This window comes from Charadrius vociferus, unplaced genomic scaffold (genome assembly GCF_000708025.1).
Source record: "Charadrius vociferus isolate BGI_N301 unplaced genomic scaffold, ASM70802v2 scaffold65, whole genome shotgun sequence".
Classification (NCBI taxonomy): domain Eukaryota; kingdom Metazoa; phylum Chordata; class Aves; order Charadriiformes; family Charadriidae; genus Charadrius; species Charadrius vociferus.
Window position 1 is genome coordinate 4,807,868 of NW_009649293.1, and position 16,045 is coordinate 4,823,912.

The window sequence follows — 16,045 nt, forward strand, 5'->3', positions numbered from 1 at the left end:
CCATTGCATACATTGTTCATGTGAACTAGCCTTTTTCCTGCATTTGAGGAGGAAAAAAAAATACTCAGAATTGCTGTACACATAGAATTCCCCTGAGAAAAGCTAAAAGATTCACCCCAGCATGTGGCCATTATAAACTGCACCTGTAAAGTATCTGTTTTGCTATATCATATTAAAACATTGCCAGCTGGTTTGGAAAACATGTTTTTAAAATACTGTGAGATGGTGGGTGGTTCCTAGATGTTACTGCTGTGGAACAATACCTTGCTAGTTCTGTGTATTGCATAAATGGTTGCTCTTGGAGAAATGCCCATTACAAACAGTGCCTGCAGAGCGCTCTGACGCTGGACTCTGTGTCGAGTGGGATGCATCCAGGCTCTCATTTCCATTGAAGTCAGTGGCTAAACACCTCTGTGAATATGGTGTTTATGGTTAATATCACTGGTTGGAGCAATAGCTAGTAATTAAGCTGTGTTGTAATGGCCATGCATTCTGGCACTCAGCATAATATGGGCCATAGACATGCTATGCATTAAATGTTTTTTCAAGTCTAGTACTTGTGCTTGAACAAGAATTTTTGTTTTAGAACAGCATCTTCGAATAATAGAATAGAATCATAGAATAGTTTGGGTTGGAAGGGACCTTTAGAGGTCATCTAGTCCAGCACCCCTGCAGTGAGCAGGGACATCTTCAACTAGACCAGGTTGCTCAGAGCCCCGTCCAGCCTGAACTTGAGTGGTTCCAAGGGTGGGGCATCTATCACCTCTCTGGGCAACCTGTGCCAGTGTCTCACCACCCTTATTGTAAAAAATTTCTTCCTTATATCTAGTCTAAATCTTCCCTCTTTTAGTTTAAAAATGTAACCCCTTGTCCTACTGCAACAGGCCCTGCTAAAACCTTTGTGCCCATCTTTCCCGTAGGCCCCCTTTAAGTACTGCTGCAATAAGGTGTCCCCGGACCGTTCTCTTCTCCAGGCTGAACAACCCCAACTCCCTCAGCCTGTCCTCATAGGAGAGGTGTTCCAGCCCTCTGGTCATTTTTGTGGCCCATCTTGATTTAAATTATCACTACTTTACCCTTCACACATTGTCCCTTTTGTTAATTTTAAAAAAATGAGAGTCTGAATACATCCATCTTCAACTTGGGCCTTTTTACTTTGGTCAGACTTTTAAAACCATCTATTTTGAAGTTGCTACTTGGGTTTCTGTAGGCTGTATTCGAATCACCCCTGGACTCTCTCTCTTGTAGTCTGAATAAATGAACTAGAATCCGGTGTTACCATTATGCTATAGACTCAACTCTTTGTAAGTAGCCTAAAGTTAAAAAATATTTCCCACATGTCTTTAGAAATTGCATATTTCAGCAAATGCTTGACATATAGGACAGTTTGGAAAGCAATGCCTATTTGTAGCACTGTGTGCCAAATTTTCAAACAATCATATTTGCAAACTATGGGTTTTCAGGCTTCTTGAGCAAGCCCTGTACCACTGTTAGTGGGTGTCTAATCCAGGGATTGCAAGTGTTCTGAATATGCAATTGCTTTTATTCAAGACGCTACCTGTGCCTAGAGGATAGTCTGCAGGCGTGACAAAACTTATCTCCCTGTTTTTCAGTTTAGTAGAGGTTATGCCTGACTGTTTTCACTCATCAGTTTTTATAAAAAAAAATCCATAAAGCACAGACAGCTTATCAAAACTTTTGTATTTATTCAATATTCTGCATGCATGATCATGCCTTTCACAATGCTGCTTTTACAAAGCATAGAGGTTTATAAATAGAAAAGAAAATGGGCATAGTCTACAGGAATCTCTTCATTTTGTTAGCATAATGACTGTCTATTTCCCTTCTTTTTTTCAAGCACTTTCTTGCTAAGCATCCTGTATTTCCTCATCTAGTACAGACTCCTATTAGTGGGAAAATAAAATAACTCCTTCAACTCCAGTTGTTTGCAAGGCTCCAGTACCACAATTACACACAGATGTATTTATAGCTCTGCATAAGCGTTTGCAGGAACATGAATCTCTCACAGATGGCAAAATGCAGTCACTCTTCTTTTTGCCATATAATTATCACTAAAAGGTGATAATTAAAATTATTTCAAAGTTCATATTTAAATAACATTTTGATTAATTATGGACTGTTCACTATTGCCATATTTTGAAATTTTTCTCATTAGCCTTGTATTCCATAAGCAAATTAGTACAACTGAATTATCGTTAATAACCCTAAATAGAAATAATTTTCATAATCTGTACACTGGATGTGTCAAACTGTACAAATCTTTTTTTTATATCACTTTCTGAACTATTCCATCTTTCAGGCTTAATGTAATTATGCACCTTCTTTCAGAATAAAAAGCAAGCTATTTTGAGCTCTGCTGGGACAGTGTAAGATGAAAAGTTGAAGCACACACAGCTTGCAGAAAAACATTTTCTGATTAAAATGGTAAAGGAGATAGCAATCTTTAACTTTAATACAAAACATCAAAGATCAAGCAAAGTGCAAGAATTCTGTGTTAGCTTTCCGGATCAATGTGATCGTTACAGGTATTTTCATTTTTCTGCTTCTTGGAAGTATTTCAAACTGTTTCAACTTTAGCTATTGCACATAATAATCCTGGTGGGAAAAATATTTTTCCAACTAATTTTTTTAAAAACTTTAAGATCACAGCTAACCTGTGCCTGTGCTTTCCAAACTAGATTGTGTCTATGGCAGACCCATCTCACAGACACATTCTGTGTTCACACTGCCTACAGATTGCAGTGCAATGAATGAATTATGGACAAAACCCCAAGTGTTTTTGTTCCTTTAGGGTGATTTGGTTGCACTGCCCATTGGTGGAAAAAAGTGAGGCTGAGAACAGTCTGGTCTCCCTTCTCACATATTTATTCAATTTGGTGGCTGAAAACACAGAAGGAGTCTGAGAAGAGAAGGACTGCAGCAGTTACAGTGTCCTGCTGAGAAATATGAAGTCCTCATCTCTTCTCCTATTACGTATGAGTGGTAAGCCAGTCAAAACATAACAGAAGTTAAAAAGTCAAACTCTTTATGATCAGGAACTCGCCCAGTTGTGCGTGCAGGAAGCCTTTAGGTCTTGCCTTTTAGAGAATGTGTATGAAAGACTGCCCTGTGGAGCAAGGTGTCTTCAAAACCCCTTATTCCATACCATTTATGTCATGTCCAGGTCCCACACTATTGAATACAACTCCATTAACCACAACCCCCATTCCCACCTTTTGTTATAATACACAGATATCATTCCCTTAATCCACAGACCACCCCTATGGAATGTCTGTAAAATATCTGTAAATGTCCATAAATGTCCCACAAATGTCTGGTTCATGATCTTGGGCTCCATCTGCCACGGGGGTCACCCAGGACAGGAGAGATGGTACGTTGCATGGAGTTATTGGACACCAAAGCCAGCTCAGGTCAGGTCACTGCTGCACTTGCCCTGTTTCTTCTAAGACTTGTTCTCCATTGGTTCATGGGGTTCCTGCTACAGCAATTCCTATAACATGCAACTCAAATCATGGTTTACAACAGTTTAAAGGTACATCCATTACAATATCTGACCCTGGTCCCTTTGTGACAGGTTATAGGGTTTAACATTGCAATGAACTCCTCCCCTTGCTCCTAGCCTGGCTAGCAAAAGGGGATTCCTGCTACAGTAATTCCCATAAGATACAACTCAAATCACGGGCTTAACTTTACTCATGATTTCTCTACCTCCTCCCCCTGAGCAGCACAGGGGAATGGGGAATGGGGGTTGCAGTCAGGTCATCACCCACTGTTTCTGCCATTTCTTCCTCCTCGGGGGGGGGATTCATCACACTCTTCCCCTGCTCCAGAGTGGGGTCCCTCCTATAGGAGACAGTCCTCCATGAACTTCTCCAATGTGAGTACTTCCCACGGGCTGCAGTTCTTCACAAACTGTTCCAGCATGGGTCCCTTCCACAGGGTGCAGTCAGTTCTTCGGTCATCAGCTGTTAATGTCCATGGGCTGCAGGGGACAGCCTGCTTCACCATTGTCTTCACCATGGGCTGTAAGATAACTTCTGCTCCAGTGCCTAAAGCATCTCCTCCTCCTTCTCCTTCACTGACCTTAGTGTCTGCAGAGTTGTTTCAAGTCAAGTTCACACTGGAGTTCCAGCCTGTCCAGTATGGCAGCACAAAAACAACAACCCTGGCCATCTGCCAGTCCAGGCGCATCATCATTGCTGTTATCAAAATGTTCCCAGGCACAGCAGAGTAAGATGATAAGCAGTTCAGCAATACAGCAAGCAGTGAAAGCAAAAAGCAGCCACTAACGAGCGCAAGACTCTAATATATAATAGGGCAAGCAAGCCCCATGACCAGCACAGGAGCCTACCAATAAATAGCTAAACAGCAATAGGAGCTGTAAATTTGATCTAGCACATTCCAATCAAATCTGTCATTATCCAAACCCTTCATGCCCCATGTTGGGTGCCAAAAAGGACTGTCATGGTTTAACCCCAGCCAGCAAGTAGGACCATGCAGCCACTCACTCACTTCCCCTGGTTAGGATGGGGAAGAGAATCAGAACAGTAAAAGTGACAAAACTCATGGGTTGGGATAAAGACAGTTTGATGAGCAAAGCCAAAGCTGCACACACAAGCAAAGCAAAACAAGGAATTCATTCACTACTTCCCATCGGCAGGCAGGTGTTCAGCCATCTCCAGGAAAGCAGAGCTCCTTCACGTGTAACGGCTACTTGGGAAGACAAAACACAACTTTGAATGTCCCTCCCTTCTTTCTTGTTCCCCGAGATTTATATAGTAAGCATGACATCATATGGTAAGGAATATTCCCTTGATTAGTTGGGGTCAGCTCTCCCAGCTGTGTCTCCTCCCAACTTCTTACACACACCCAGTGTACTCACTGGCAGAGCAATGAGAAGCAGAAAAGGACTTGTCTGCTTAGCAACAACTAAAAACATCAGTGTTTTACCAATGTTATTTTCACCCCAAATCCAAAACATAGCACTATACCAGCTGCTAGTAAGAAATTCAACTCTATCCCAGCTGAAACAATGACACCTGGCTTCCTGATTCCTGGGAAGTTCAGGAAGGTTGGGGTGAAAAAAACAAAAAATTCCATCTCCAGAGCTGTTGTTTCTGGAAATGCTGTGAGGTATCAGCATTTATGGAGTTTGGCTAGAGCAGGTTTCAGGCCAGGTCTGTCAGGGCAGTTTACACTCCTGACCCTGCCTTGCAGGCTGCCTAGGATCCCAACAGGTAACTTAACAGGAATAGTGCAAGCTGCTGTGGCCCTGTTCAACGGCGGCTTTGTTCAAAAATCATTCCTTGAGACCTTCTCACCAATTGCAGTGATCTTTCCTGTTACAGGATCTTCACTTCACTGTAGTTTATAAATAGTTAAACTTCTGTAATGATCTGGGAATTTTTTCCATTTGCCATCTATAAATTGCTTAGCATTGACAGCTCATTATATGTAACAGCTAGATTAAAAATCAAGAATCCACATATTTCCAACATTTGCTTCTTTGTAGCTTTTTAATTACATTTAGAATTTAGTTCCAAGGGCTGGTGAGAGACCATAAACAACAATATTCATTAAACCTTGACAATCTTGCATTTAAATGGAAGCAAACCCTTGGGCAAAAAGATACACCAACACCACCAAATCACATCAAAGAAAAGTGCCTGCTAGTTATAAGACTACAAGGTAGGAAGGTGAATCCTTTGACAAAAGATATAGAAAACTACTCAACAAGGAGGAAATTTGGCAAAAAGGAGTTAAAGCCAAAAGCAATCAGCTTTTTGCAGAAGTGAGAGAGAGAGTTAGAGATGCCAAAAAGAAACCATGCAGAGAGATATAAAGATCCTGCACTCCATAACTAATTGTGACAGAAGTTCAAAGACCTCTTGGTGGGGAGCAGAGGCCAGAGAATGTTGCCCACATTTTTGAATGTCTAGTGTAGACAAGTGTACTGTCTTTTGTACCATCAATCTACAGACAAGGATATTTGGATTAGAAACCATTTACAGGCTCTGTATTTGTTTAAGCTTTAGTTTTATTTATTCCTGGAGTCTTAAACTGTACAAAATTCCCAGAGGCTTAAGCAGCTCAAAAATTTTAAACCTTGGAAAGGTTATGCTGAAGTTAGAGAAGAAGATATTTCTGGGCAGAAATCCCAAATCAGAAGAAAGCTCCGGCCCCTTAGCGCTCAGAAAAAAAATAAAAATCAGGACTCCAATGCACAGAACCAAGACAAAAAAGCTCACTGGACAGTAGAGGAAGAGAATTCACCCAATCTGGGACAACATCCAATAGGCAAAGCATGGCTATATGTTTTAATATGCCGTTATCCCTGTCTTCCTTCCCCACGAAAACCCAACTTGCTCTTCATAAAATGAAAATATGAGCATTATTCTAAACAATAAAAGCAGTATGACCCACCCACAGAAAAAAAAAAAAATCCCACAGGTCATAAACCTGAGGAACTCATTGCAAAAGGATGTTTTGAAGGATAAAAGTTTATATAAGCATGGAGGAGGCTAGAAAACCCCCTTTAAAAAAAAAAAAGAAAAAAAAGAAAACACAACAAAAACTCAAGCTTACTAAATACCCAGAAGCAAAAGCCAGTGAACTGAAACCACTGGAACATTGTTCTTGAGGCATCCACCAATGGTTACCACTGTAAACAAAACACTTCACTAGCTGGACCTTTGGTTTTACCTGAGCTCACTGCAGGTATGTCCTTACATCCCCTCACGGAGTTCAGTGCCACCACTGAGGTGACTGCTCTCTGCCAGACCAGCTGATGAGCCCCCACCAGAAGAACCTGTAGTTAGTACTGAAAATTTCTCTTTCATCATCATCCTCCCATCTCCTTCCTGCAGTGCTCTCTGTTGTAGTCTCAGACAGGAAAGCAACCGAACAAGCTCCAGAAAGAAGTGCTGTTGCTGTGGCTCTGCCCTGGGACTTGGCAGCAGGGGGGAGCCAATACTGAAGTCAGTACACTCTTGTGCAAGCGATCTGCAAGTGAGCAACAGCAGGTTACTGCGGTCTAAGGGCTCAGCCGCCAGTGCAAACCCGGTTTCCAGCGCAGTTGAGTGTGGCTTTTGCTGTTCACAACAGCTGAGCTAATACTGATGGCTGGTCTAAAACTAGCTGTGAGGAGCTTTTGGCTTACTCTAAGTAGGCCTTTTTCAGCTTCTCCATGACTCAATTATCCATTGGCAGAGGCAACTAGAGAAAAGGAGCAAAGACTTTTTTTTACCTGAATGGTACTGTGCAGATAAATATATTGAAGATGATGGGGTGTGTGCTCAGACACTGGAGCAGCAGAGACCAAGCTAATGTCTTCTTCATTTGCTTTCCATTGTCTTCTTAGACTAGCTTCTTATCTTGATGAGGCTTTGTAATGCAAATCTGTTGTTTTATATCCCTTCATTACCGGATTGGTTTTGGTATGTGAATATATTACAGAAATTAGTCAGTACCAAACAGTAAAAGTCAAGTTTTCCACAAGTTCCACTGCCCCCACCTCCTACAAAAACAACTACCTTCTGGGTTTGCAATTAAATTAAGACTTAAAAAAATGGGGGGAAAATAGAGTTTCTCCCTTTTTCTTTCTTTTTTTGCCTACTGAGCCCAAATGTCACTTGTGAAGATATTACAATTATAAAAACTTCAATTTACCGATGCAAACACACTCAAATTTTTGCTTCAAGTCTCAATACCCATGCATGTCTGAGAATGACAAATGAACAATGAAGAGGCTTTTCAATTACACATAACAGATAACCAAACATTGTTTATGGAAAATGTGCTTAGTTGGAATAATAGGCAGGTAGATACAAACTAGATTGAGAACAAAATACAAGTCTTTGTTGATTTTCTGCCACACTAAACTAATGAAGCATTCAATAAAAGCATGCTTTGACTAATTAATAGTCAAAAGACAAATAAACTACAAATGCCCGAAGAAATGTTCTTTTCCTTTGGTTTCTATCATGAACCTAAAACAAAAGTTGAACATTCATGTCTTGGAAGAGAAAAAGCAATAGACAAAGCTGTTATATTGGTTATCTCTGTTCTTTGCGTATCAAAAATTATAAGTACGTTCTTTTAGACAGCAATGATTTCACATTAAATAGAATATGAAAAGTACACAAACAGCACTTTAAAAAATCACCTGATTCCTAAAGCTAAAAATGAAATGTAATAACAAAAATATGTCAATTATAAAATTTCCCCATAAGCCAAGGGGAAATTGTTAGCAACCTGTTACATCCCTCAGACACACAGAAGTCTATGGGGCTGGACGGGATGCACCTAAGGGTACTGAGGGAGATAGAGGAAGTGCTGACCAAGCCACTTTCCATCACTTATCGTCAGTCCCAGATAACCAGGGAGCTCGAAGTTGACTGGAGGCTAGCAAATGTGACGCCTGTCTACAAAAAGAGCCAGAAGAAGGATCTGAGGAACTGCAGGCCTGTCAGTCTGACCTCCGTGCCGGGAAGATTGTGAAGCAGATCATCTTGAGTGCCATCACACAGCACATACAGGATAACCAGGTGATCAGGCACAGTCAGCATGGCTTTATGAAAGGCAGGTCCTGCTTGACTAATCTGATCTCCTTTTATGATAAGGTGACCCACTTAGTGCATGAGAGAAAGGCTGTGCATGTTGTCTACCTGGACTTTAGTAAAGGCTTTCACACCATTTTCCACAGCATTCTCCTGGAGAAACTGGCTGCTCATGGTTTGGGTGGGTATATTTTGCTGCATAAAAATCTGGCTGGAAGACTGGACCCAAAGAGTAGCGGTGAATGGAGCTAAATCCAGTTGGCAGCTGATCATAAGTCATGTTCCCCAGGGCTCAGTATTGGGGCCTGTTCTCTTTAATATCTTTATCAACAACCTGGATGAGGGGTCGTACTGAGTGCAACCTTAGTAAGTTTGTAAATGACACCAAGTTGGGAGTGTTGACCTGCTTGAGGGTAGGATGGCTCTACAGAGGGATCTGGACAGGCTGGATAGATGGGCTGAGGCCAGTGGTATGAGGTTCAACAAAGCCAAGTGCCTGGTCCTGCACTTGGATCACAACACCACCATGCAGCAGTACAGGCTTAGGGAAGAGTGGCTGGAAAGCTGCCCGGTGGAAAAGGACCTGGGGGTGCTGGTCGACAGGTGGCTGAATATGAGCCAGCAGTGTGCGCAGGTGGCTAAGAAGGCCAACAACATCCTGGCCTGTATCAGAAATAGTGTGGCCAGCAGGACTGGGGAAGTGTTTCTCCCCCTGTACACAGCACTGGTAAGGTCCCACCTCAAATACAGTGTTCAGTTTTGGGCCCCTCACTACAAGAAAGGCATTGAGGTGCATGTCCAGAGAAAAGCAACAAAGCTGGTGAAGGGTCTAGAGAACAAGCCCTGTGAAGAGTGACTGAGGGAACTGGGGTTGTTTAGCCTGGAGAAAAGGAGGCTCAGGGGAGTCCCTATCACTCTCTACAATGACTTGAAAGGGGGTTGTAGGGAGGTGGCAGTCGATATCTTCCCCCAAGTAACAGGTGGTACGACAAGAGGAAATGGCCTCAAGCTGTGCCAGAGGAGGTTTAGATTAGGAAAAATTTCTTCACAGAAAGGGTTGTCAAGCATTGGAACAGGCTGCCCAGGGAAGTGGTGGAGTCATGATCCCTGAAGGTATTTAAAAGACGTGTAGACGTGGTGCTTAGGGACATGGTTTAGTGGAGGTTTTGGCATTGTTAGGCTTACAGTTGGACTTGATGATCTTAAAGTTCTTTTACAATCTAAATGATTCTATGATTCTAAAAGTCCAAGATAAAAAAGAGACCTGACAGATATAAATGCATTTAGACACAACCCAGATAAATTGTTCTTAAAAATTCACTTGAACAATGTTTTTGGTTTTATCGGGTAATGATATATAATAGTCATCAGAAAAAGCAAATGAAAACATTTCAGCAGTAACAGAACCTTCACTTGTCTGTCTTTTGGGGTTTAAGTGATATAAAAATTGTGTGGGCTATCTTTGGCATTCCAGTGAACCCTCCTTCACTTACCCACTCACTGCAGTAGAAGTGTTTTAACACTAGGAGTTTCATACTTTAAATTGCAGTATTTCTTTCTCTAATATTGTCCCTCCTGTTCAGCTTAACTCTATCGACAAAGCTGCCAGTATAAAGATAAATCAGCATTTTATAGAACAAAAAGGTAATACAGATTAATTTGGTCAGATTAACTGCAGTTACAAACCTAGGTTTGTAGGGATGCTATCTCATACTGACATGAAGTCTTCACATACTCCATCACCAGCAGAAAAAATAAAAGGAGAACTTCAACCTGCTTTATCAAAGAATTACACTCTTCCCCCTTCCCTCCTCCTGCTCAGTACAAATGACAGACATACTGCTGCTTTTGCTCTCAGACAGTCCCACTGAGAGCCCCACAGCTCAAGATTTTTCTTAGAGCAAGATAAGAAAGAAGAAAAGTAAAACAGCTGAAGTAACTCCTCAATTTCTGAATATTTCAATATTCAGAACATATTTCAATAAAGTGACATCTACAGATTTCAATAAAATGACAAATTATTTTACTTGAAAGTGTAGAGTCATTTAGTGATACTTATCCCCTCATTACCCTTATTCCTTTGCGTATTTTTATTTGTTATCTTTAATTAGTGTAAAAGGCCTTAATATTTCTTCTCCTACCTAGAGAGAAAGCATGAAGGTATAAAACTTTATTTAGATATTCAGGATTCTTTAGAGATATTTTTCTAAATGAGGAATAAAAAGTCAAATATAATATTAAATTTCAAATCAAGAACTTCTCATGTTGCATTGATGGAGATCTTATGCAAATTATTTGGAAGCTTATGAGGTTTTTTTAAAAATTAACTGCACTAACTAAACAAGAAATTTCTGCTTGTCAATAGCAAACTAGAAGACCCACTCAACAGATTATCCCCTTATGGGAAACATCATTTTGCAGTCCTTAATATTATGCATGTTTTACAATTAAGCAATAAAACACAGCTTCCCCATCAGACAGTGAATGACAAGAGAAGCAAGCTATCCCAAAGAATATTTCAGGTCAAAAGCTACCTGACCTGTGTCAGTCTGCCATTAGCAATACTTATCATAAACAAGGCTAGAAGGGGAAGAGGAAAGTACTCCTACCTTGTTAAGAGGTTCTGGAAGAGGAGAATGCAAAGTCCTAGGTACTTCCCTTCTATGATTTTGGCTCCTCCTAAACTTTGAAAGACTAGACCTGTGAAAAAAAAACCCTAAACTGTATGTATCTTGAAGGCTTTATTGTTTTTAAGTGCATGTAATACTGAATACCTTTAAGTTCTTTACCATATTTACAGATACTTTTTAACAAGTACAATGATCCAAATCTACTTATAAATGTTGTCATTTGTGTAAGTATAATGTAAAATTAAGGATGTGTTTATTTTTTAAAGGCAATTGTATCACTGAAAATAGCTGTCATTGAAAACTGCATCAAGATCAATTACTTCGTTGCCAGTAGTCCAAAAGCAAAATAAGTAAGAAAAAGCAAAAATAAAGTTCAGGAATTTAAAGAAATGTGAGAGAATCATGGAAATAAAGTTCTTGATAGAAATAAATTCATGAATTGAGAAGCCTCTTGTTATGCATCACAGTACTTGCTTTTTGAAGGTGAAAATAATTATATAGTAATTTTGATAATGGATAATCATGTGGAAAATACTTAAAAAATGCTTTCTCTAGGTTTTCTTTGGTTAGAACATCCCCTGAAAGCTCCATAAAGACGGAACACGGGGGAAAAAAAACAGTAATTAGGAAAGAAAAAAGGAGGATGATCCTAGACAGCTAATCATACTTAATAGAACATACACTCCTTTCGACTGTTCTCACTTGCACTTTTGAAGAAATTAATGTAATTTTTACAAGATTAATAAATTCTCCTGACATACTGTTGATTGAATGTACTAAACATTTATAGAAAATGTTTCAGTCACCTTGAATACCAGTATTTGAGCATTGGTGCCTGACCACTATACTATGGGCCTGAAAACCACCTCTCAGGGCAAAAGCAATGCCAGCTTTTCCTTTTAAAACTTTTCTAATCTTTCACATTGAATAGCAATATTATACCTAAAACATTTGCATTACCGTAACACAAAACCAGCAAATCCCCGTATTTAAAAATTAGTAAATGTTAACATTAAAGTAGACCACGCAACTGAAGTTAACCCTTATGTGTGCTGAATCTAATGCACTCCTGAATTATGCTGTTGTAGGATTTAACAAAATTTCATGTACAATTCCTTTTAGAAAAACTGAAGTGGGCAAAAAAGTTATATTGCAAGAATTTGCATTAATACATGCGTAAGGCATCTGAAATGAAAAGCCGTTTAGATCACCAGTGCACTCTTGTGACATTTGGGCTGACAAAATTAGCTGTAGCTCTCTACATGGGCTGACACCAGAGATTAACTGCTCTTAACCTCAGAGGAACATAAGAGCATCAGGAAACTAGGTCTCCATTTTAAAGAAATCTGAAGGAAACCTTGGTCACATAGCCATCCATACCTCCTCCCACCTTCTTTTATTACTCTTTCCAGCCTGCCCTGGTGAGGGTGTCATGCCACATCCCCCTATGGGCTGCTGGTTCATGACTTCGCCCTTTCCCACACATCATCAAGCAAGGGCACACCAGCTGGGAAGTCTCCAGCTCTCCTTCTTCTTTTCCCCTTACTCCAATACACTAGATACAACTACTTAGAGCAAGAAAATAACAGCACTACCTTTGATATTACTGCAAGCATTTTTGATCAACGACAAATCAAGCTTCCCAGGGGTTTGGCACCGTAACCATACATTTATGTTCAAAGGTGTTCAGCTGTGAGGTACTGGGAACCAAGCAAGAGGTGCTGGTTGGAAACAGTGTTGCAATTTGGGCTTCTCTATCTACCCCAAGTACATCCTAAAAATTCTCTACTGGCATTTTAATACCAGTTGTTATCATCACACTTGCTATATTGCAGTGTGCAAAATAAAACATGCTAACATCTGAAAAAGCTGGCTGAATCCCTTCTTGTTGGAGCTTTGTTTGACCATATGGCACTGCCCCAGGGATGAATTCATGACCAGTGTGCATCCAGAAACTCCCTAAAACTGAATTTTCTATCATACACCATATTTGCCAAGTCACTGAAAAAGAATGAGTAACATCTTTGTGCAAATACTGGGTTATTAGTAATAAAATTGCAAATATTCATATATTCTTGATTTATCAGACAATCACAATTAGGCTGTCTTCTGCTTAAGAAAAGTCTCTTCTCCTGTCAATGTCTTCACTAGCCATCTGTTCCCAAAAGATTATTGTTTGCTTTCTGATAGTACAGTAGCATAATAGTTGCCTGAAAATCTGACCTAACAGGTCCATTTTTAAGCAAGAATCAAATGGCAGGCTAAAGCCACTGATGAAGGCACTTGACTTTTGCTTGCTTGTTTTGCTAAAGGTAATGGCTATAGAATCTGAGACTCTAGTAATTATTTAATATAGCTAATAACCTACAGTTGATATATTCCCTGTCTACTGGATGGAAAAATTTTGTATACTGTGGAAATAATATTTGTGTTTTCCTTGGCCCATCTGAGGTCCCAGTTTTTATGCACTCCTCTTCTAGTCAACTTTACTGATCATGGCTCCTCCTTGAAAGCCTGAACTATTTACAGAGGTCTTTACTGCTACAATTTCGAGATCTCTTTCTCTCTTCACATGTTGTGAAAATACTGTTTATTTCCTGGTGTGCTCTTCAGAATTGAAACACAGTGGGATGAAAACATACACAATACAAGTATTAAATCAGCTATAGTTTTGGCAGCACAGAACTGGTAAAATCTTTGTAAGTTTGTCAGGCGATAATGTCCGCTAATTACTTTGCATTTTCAACCTTCAAACTAGAATTGTCTACTGATTTCATGGTTCAATAAATAGAAATAAATTTTATGCAGTGTGATAACAGGGTTTCATTTTTTTATTTATGACATGCAATTCTAGTTGCTTTTTCATTGTAATTCATCATAGTACATCTGTTTTACACAGTAATATTTTATTCAAAAAATATTGAATAACTCTTGGCCCCTCTCTGACATGTAGTTTACATACCTTCCCTTCACACAACAAAACAGGAAATCAATGCATTAACATTAGAAAAACTGATATGCCTAGAATTATAGTGTTTTGTGTAGTGTAGGTGGTTTGTTAAGGGGCATTTTAGTTTATTACTCACCTCTGATCTCCTCTCTAAATGCTCACAGTACCTTCCAGAATAAATCTCTGAATACTAGCCTTCCAATTTCTTACCATTGTGCTTCCTCAAACATTGACCGTACAGTTAACCACAGCATCATACATCTCTGCTGAGCACCAGAGGACCTCTATAGCCCAGTCAAAAGTACAGTAAATGCAGCTCAAGCTCTTTTACTGCTGTAGCTTTGTACTTAATGTGCCTCTTGGAGGCTGAAAGTTTTTTTAGCTGCAGTTAGAATGAAAGGCACGATGTCATCCCTCACACACTTACAGCCCCATCTCTGTTGGGCTGGTAGGAGTAATATTCACATTACATCTGAACACAGATATTTGAAATATTAGTAGAGTCTTCCAGAGTGTTAGGCTAATGTAACCTGAAGGAGACTGCTCCAAGGGCCTTCTGCTCTTCTGCTTAAAAGTTTTAAAACGATAACATGATCATAGGGCAAACCATGTTCCCAATTCTTTTTAATAACCTGGTAAATCACCAGAATTCAATTACATCAGTATACCACTCTCTTGTTGACAGCAAGTACCTTCTGACTTTCTAGACTGAAATAAAACTAAAAATTGAATTTTTGTATTGTACATGACCCTAAACATTGTTATTATGAATTCTGACTCTTTACTTCATTCTTAGTTCAGACTTGATCCAAACTTGGAGCCTAAGTTGCCTTAGGCTGAGTGAAGAGGCCTCTGTGCCCCCAGTGTGTTTATTTTCTCTGCAATCAAAATAAAATGCGAGCACAAATTCACATACTTTTTTTCTTATTAGTTAATATCTTATTAGTTATATTTATTTATTATTTATATTAGTTATTATTTATATTAGTTATATTTTGTTGTAAAGACCTTTTTTTTGTGCACGCAGTACACTCCTAGGCTGTGTATTATACTCTTAGTGTAGAAAAGAAATTCACAGCACAATAAGAAGTGAAGGCCTTCCACAATTAACTTCCAAGGCACCTAATGAGTTACTTCAGGTCCAAAGCAGTGAAAAGAATCTGAATTTGTAAGGAGATGGGTTCTGCCTGACATGATATAGAATAAGGGCCCTTGAAGCTGGATCTCAAGAGCAGGGACCATGACCAGGTATATGTGAAGAAGGCTATTCAAATGATGGACAAAGTAGGTGAAAACAAATAGCAAAAAACTGTTCTGCACTCCTGTGACATCAGTTGTCTTGACTGTGTCCTATTCTTCCATGCCATGCACACTTTTATTATTGATTATCTTTGTGCTTCATAATGGCACTCATTGTGTCCAACTGTTCTAAAGAAAAGGACGTTAAAAAGCAAAGATGAAACCTGTGTGCATTTGAGGATGGAGAGTGAGCGTGAAGCACCTTTTTCCTCCTTGGAAATCTGAAAGACACTTGAATATGATAAACACATCTTTCATTTGCTAAAGTTTTTTTTCTTCTTCAGGTCGCCTCCCCTCAAATGTGTTGCTAAGCATTTTCACCTCCGATTATTATGTGCCAGGGACCCAAACGACTCTCACTTGAGCTGTCAGACTGCTAATTGCAGAGGGTTTGTGTTTTCACTAGTTCTTTTACACACAAATGAATTAAATCCTCAGTTCCTGAGCCCAAATTCACCCTTTCTGTAGTAGGCTTGAGATTTTATTTGGTTCCCTGAAAGCAAACAGATTTTCTCAGTTTATTCTGTTAAGACCATGATTCTGCTTTTGGGCATTGCTATTTAACGACTATTTAATAGATCCAAATG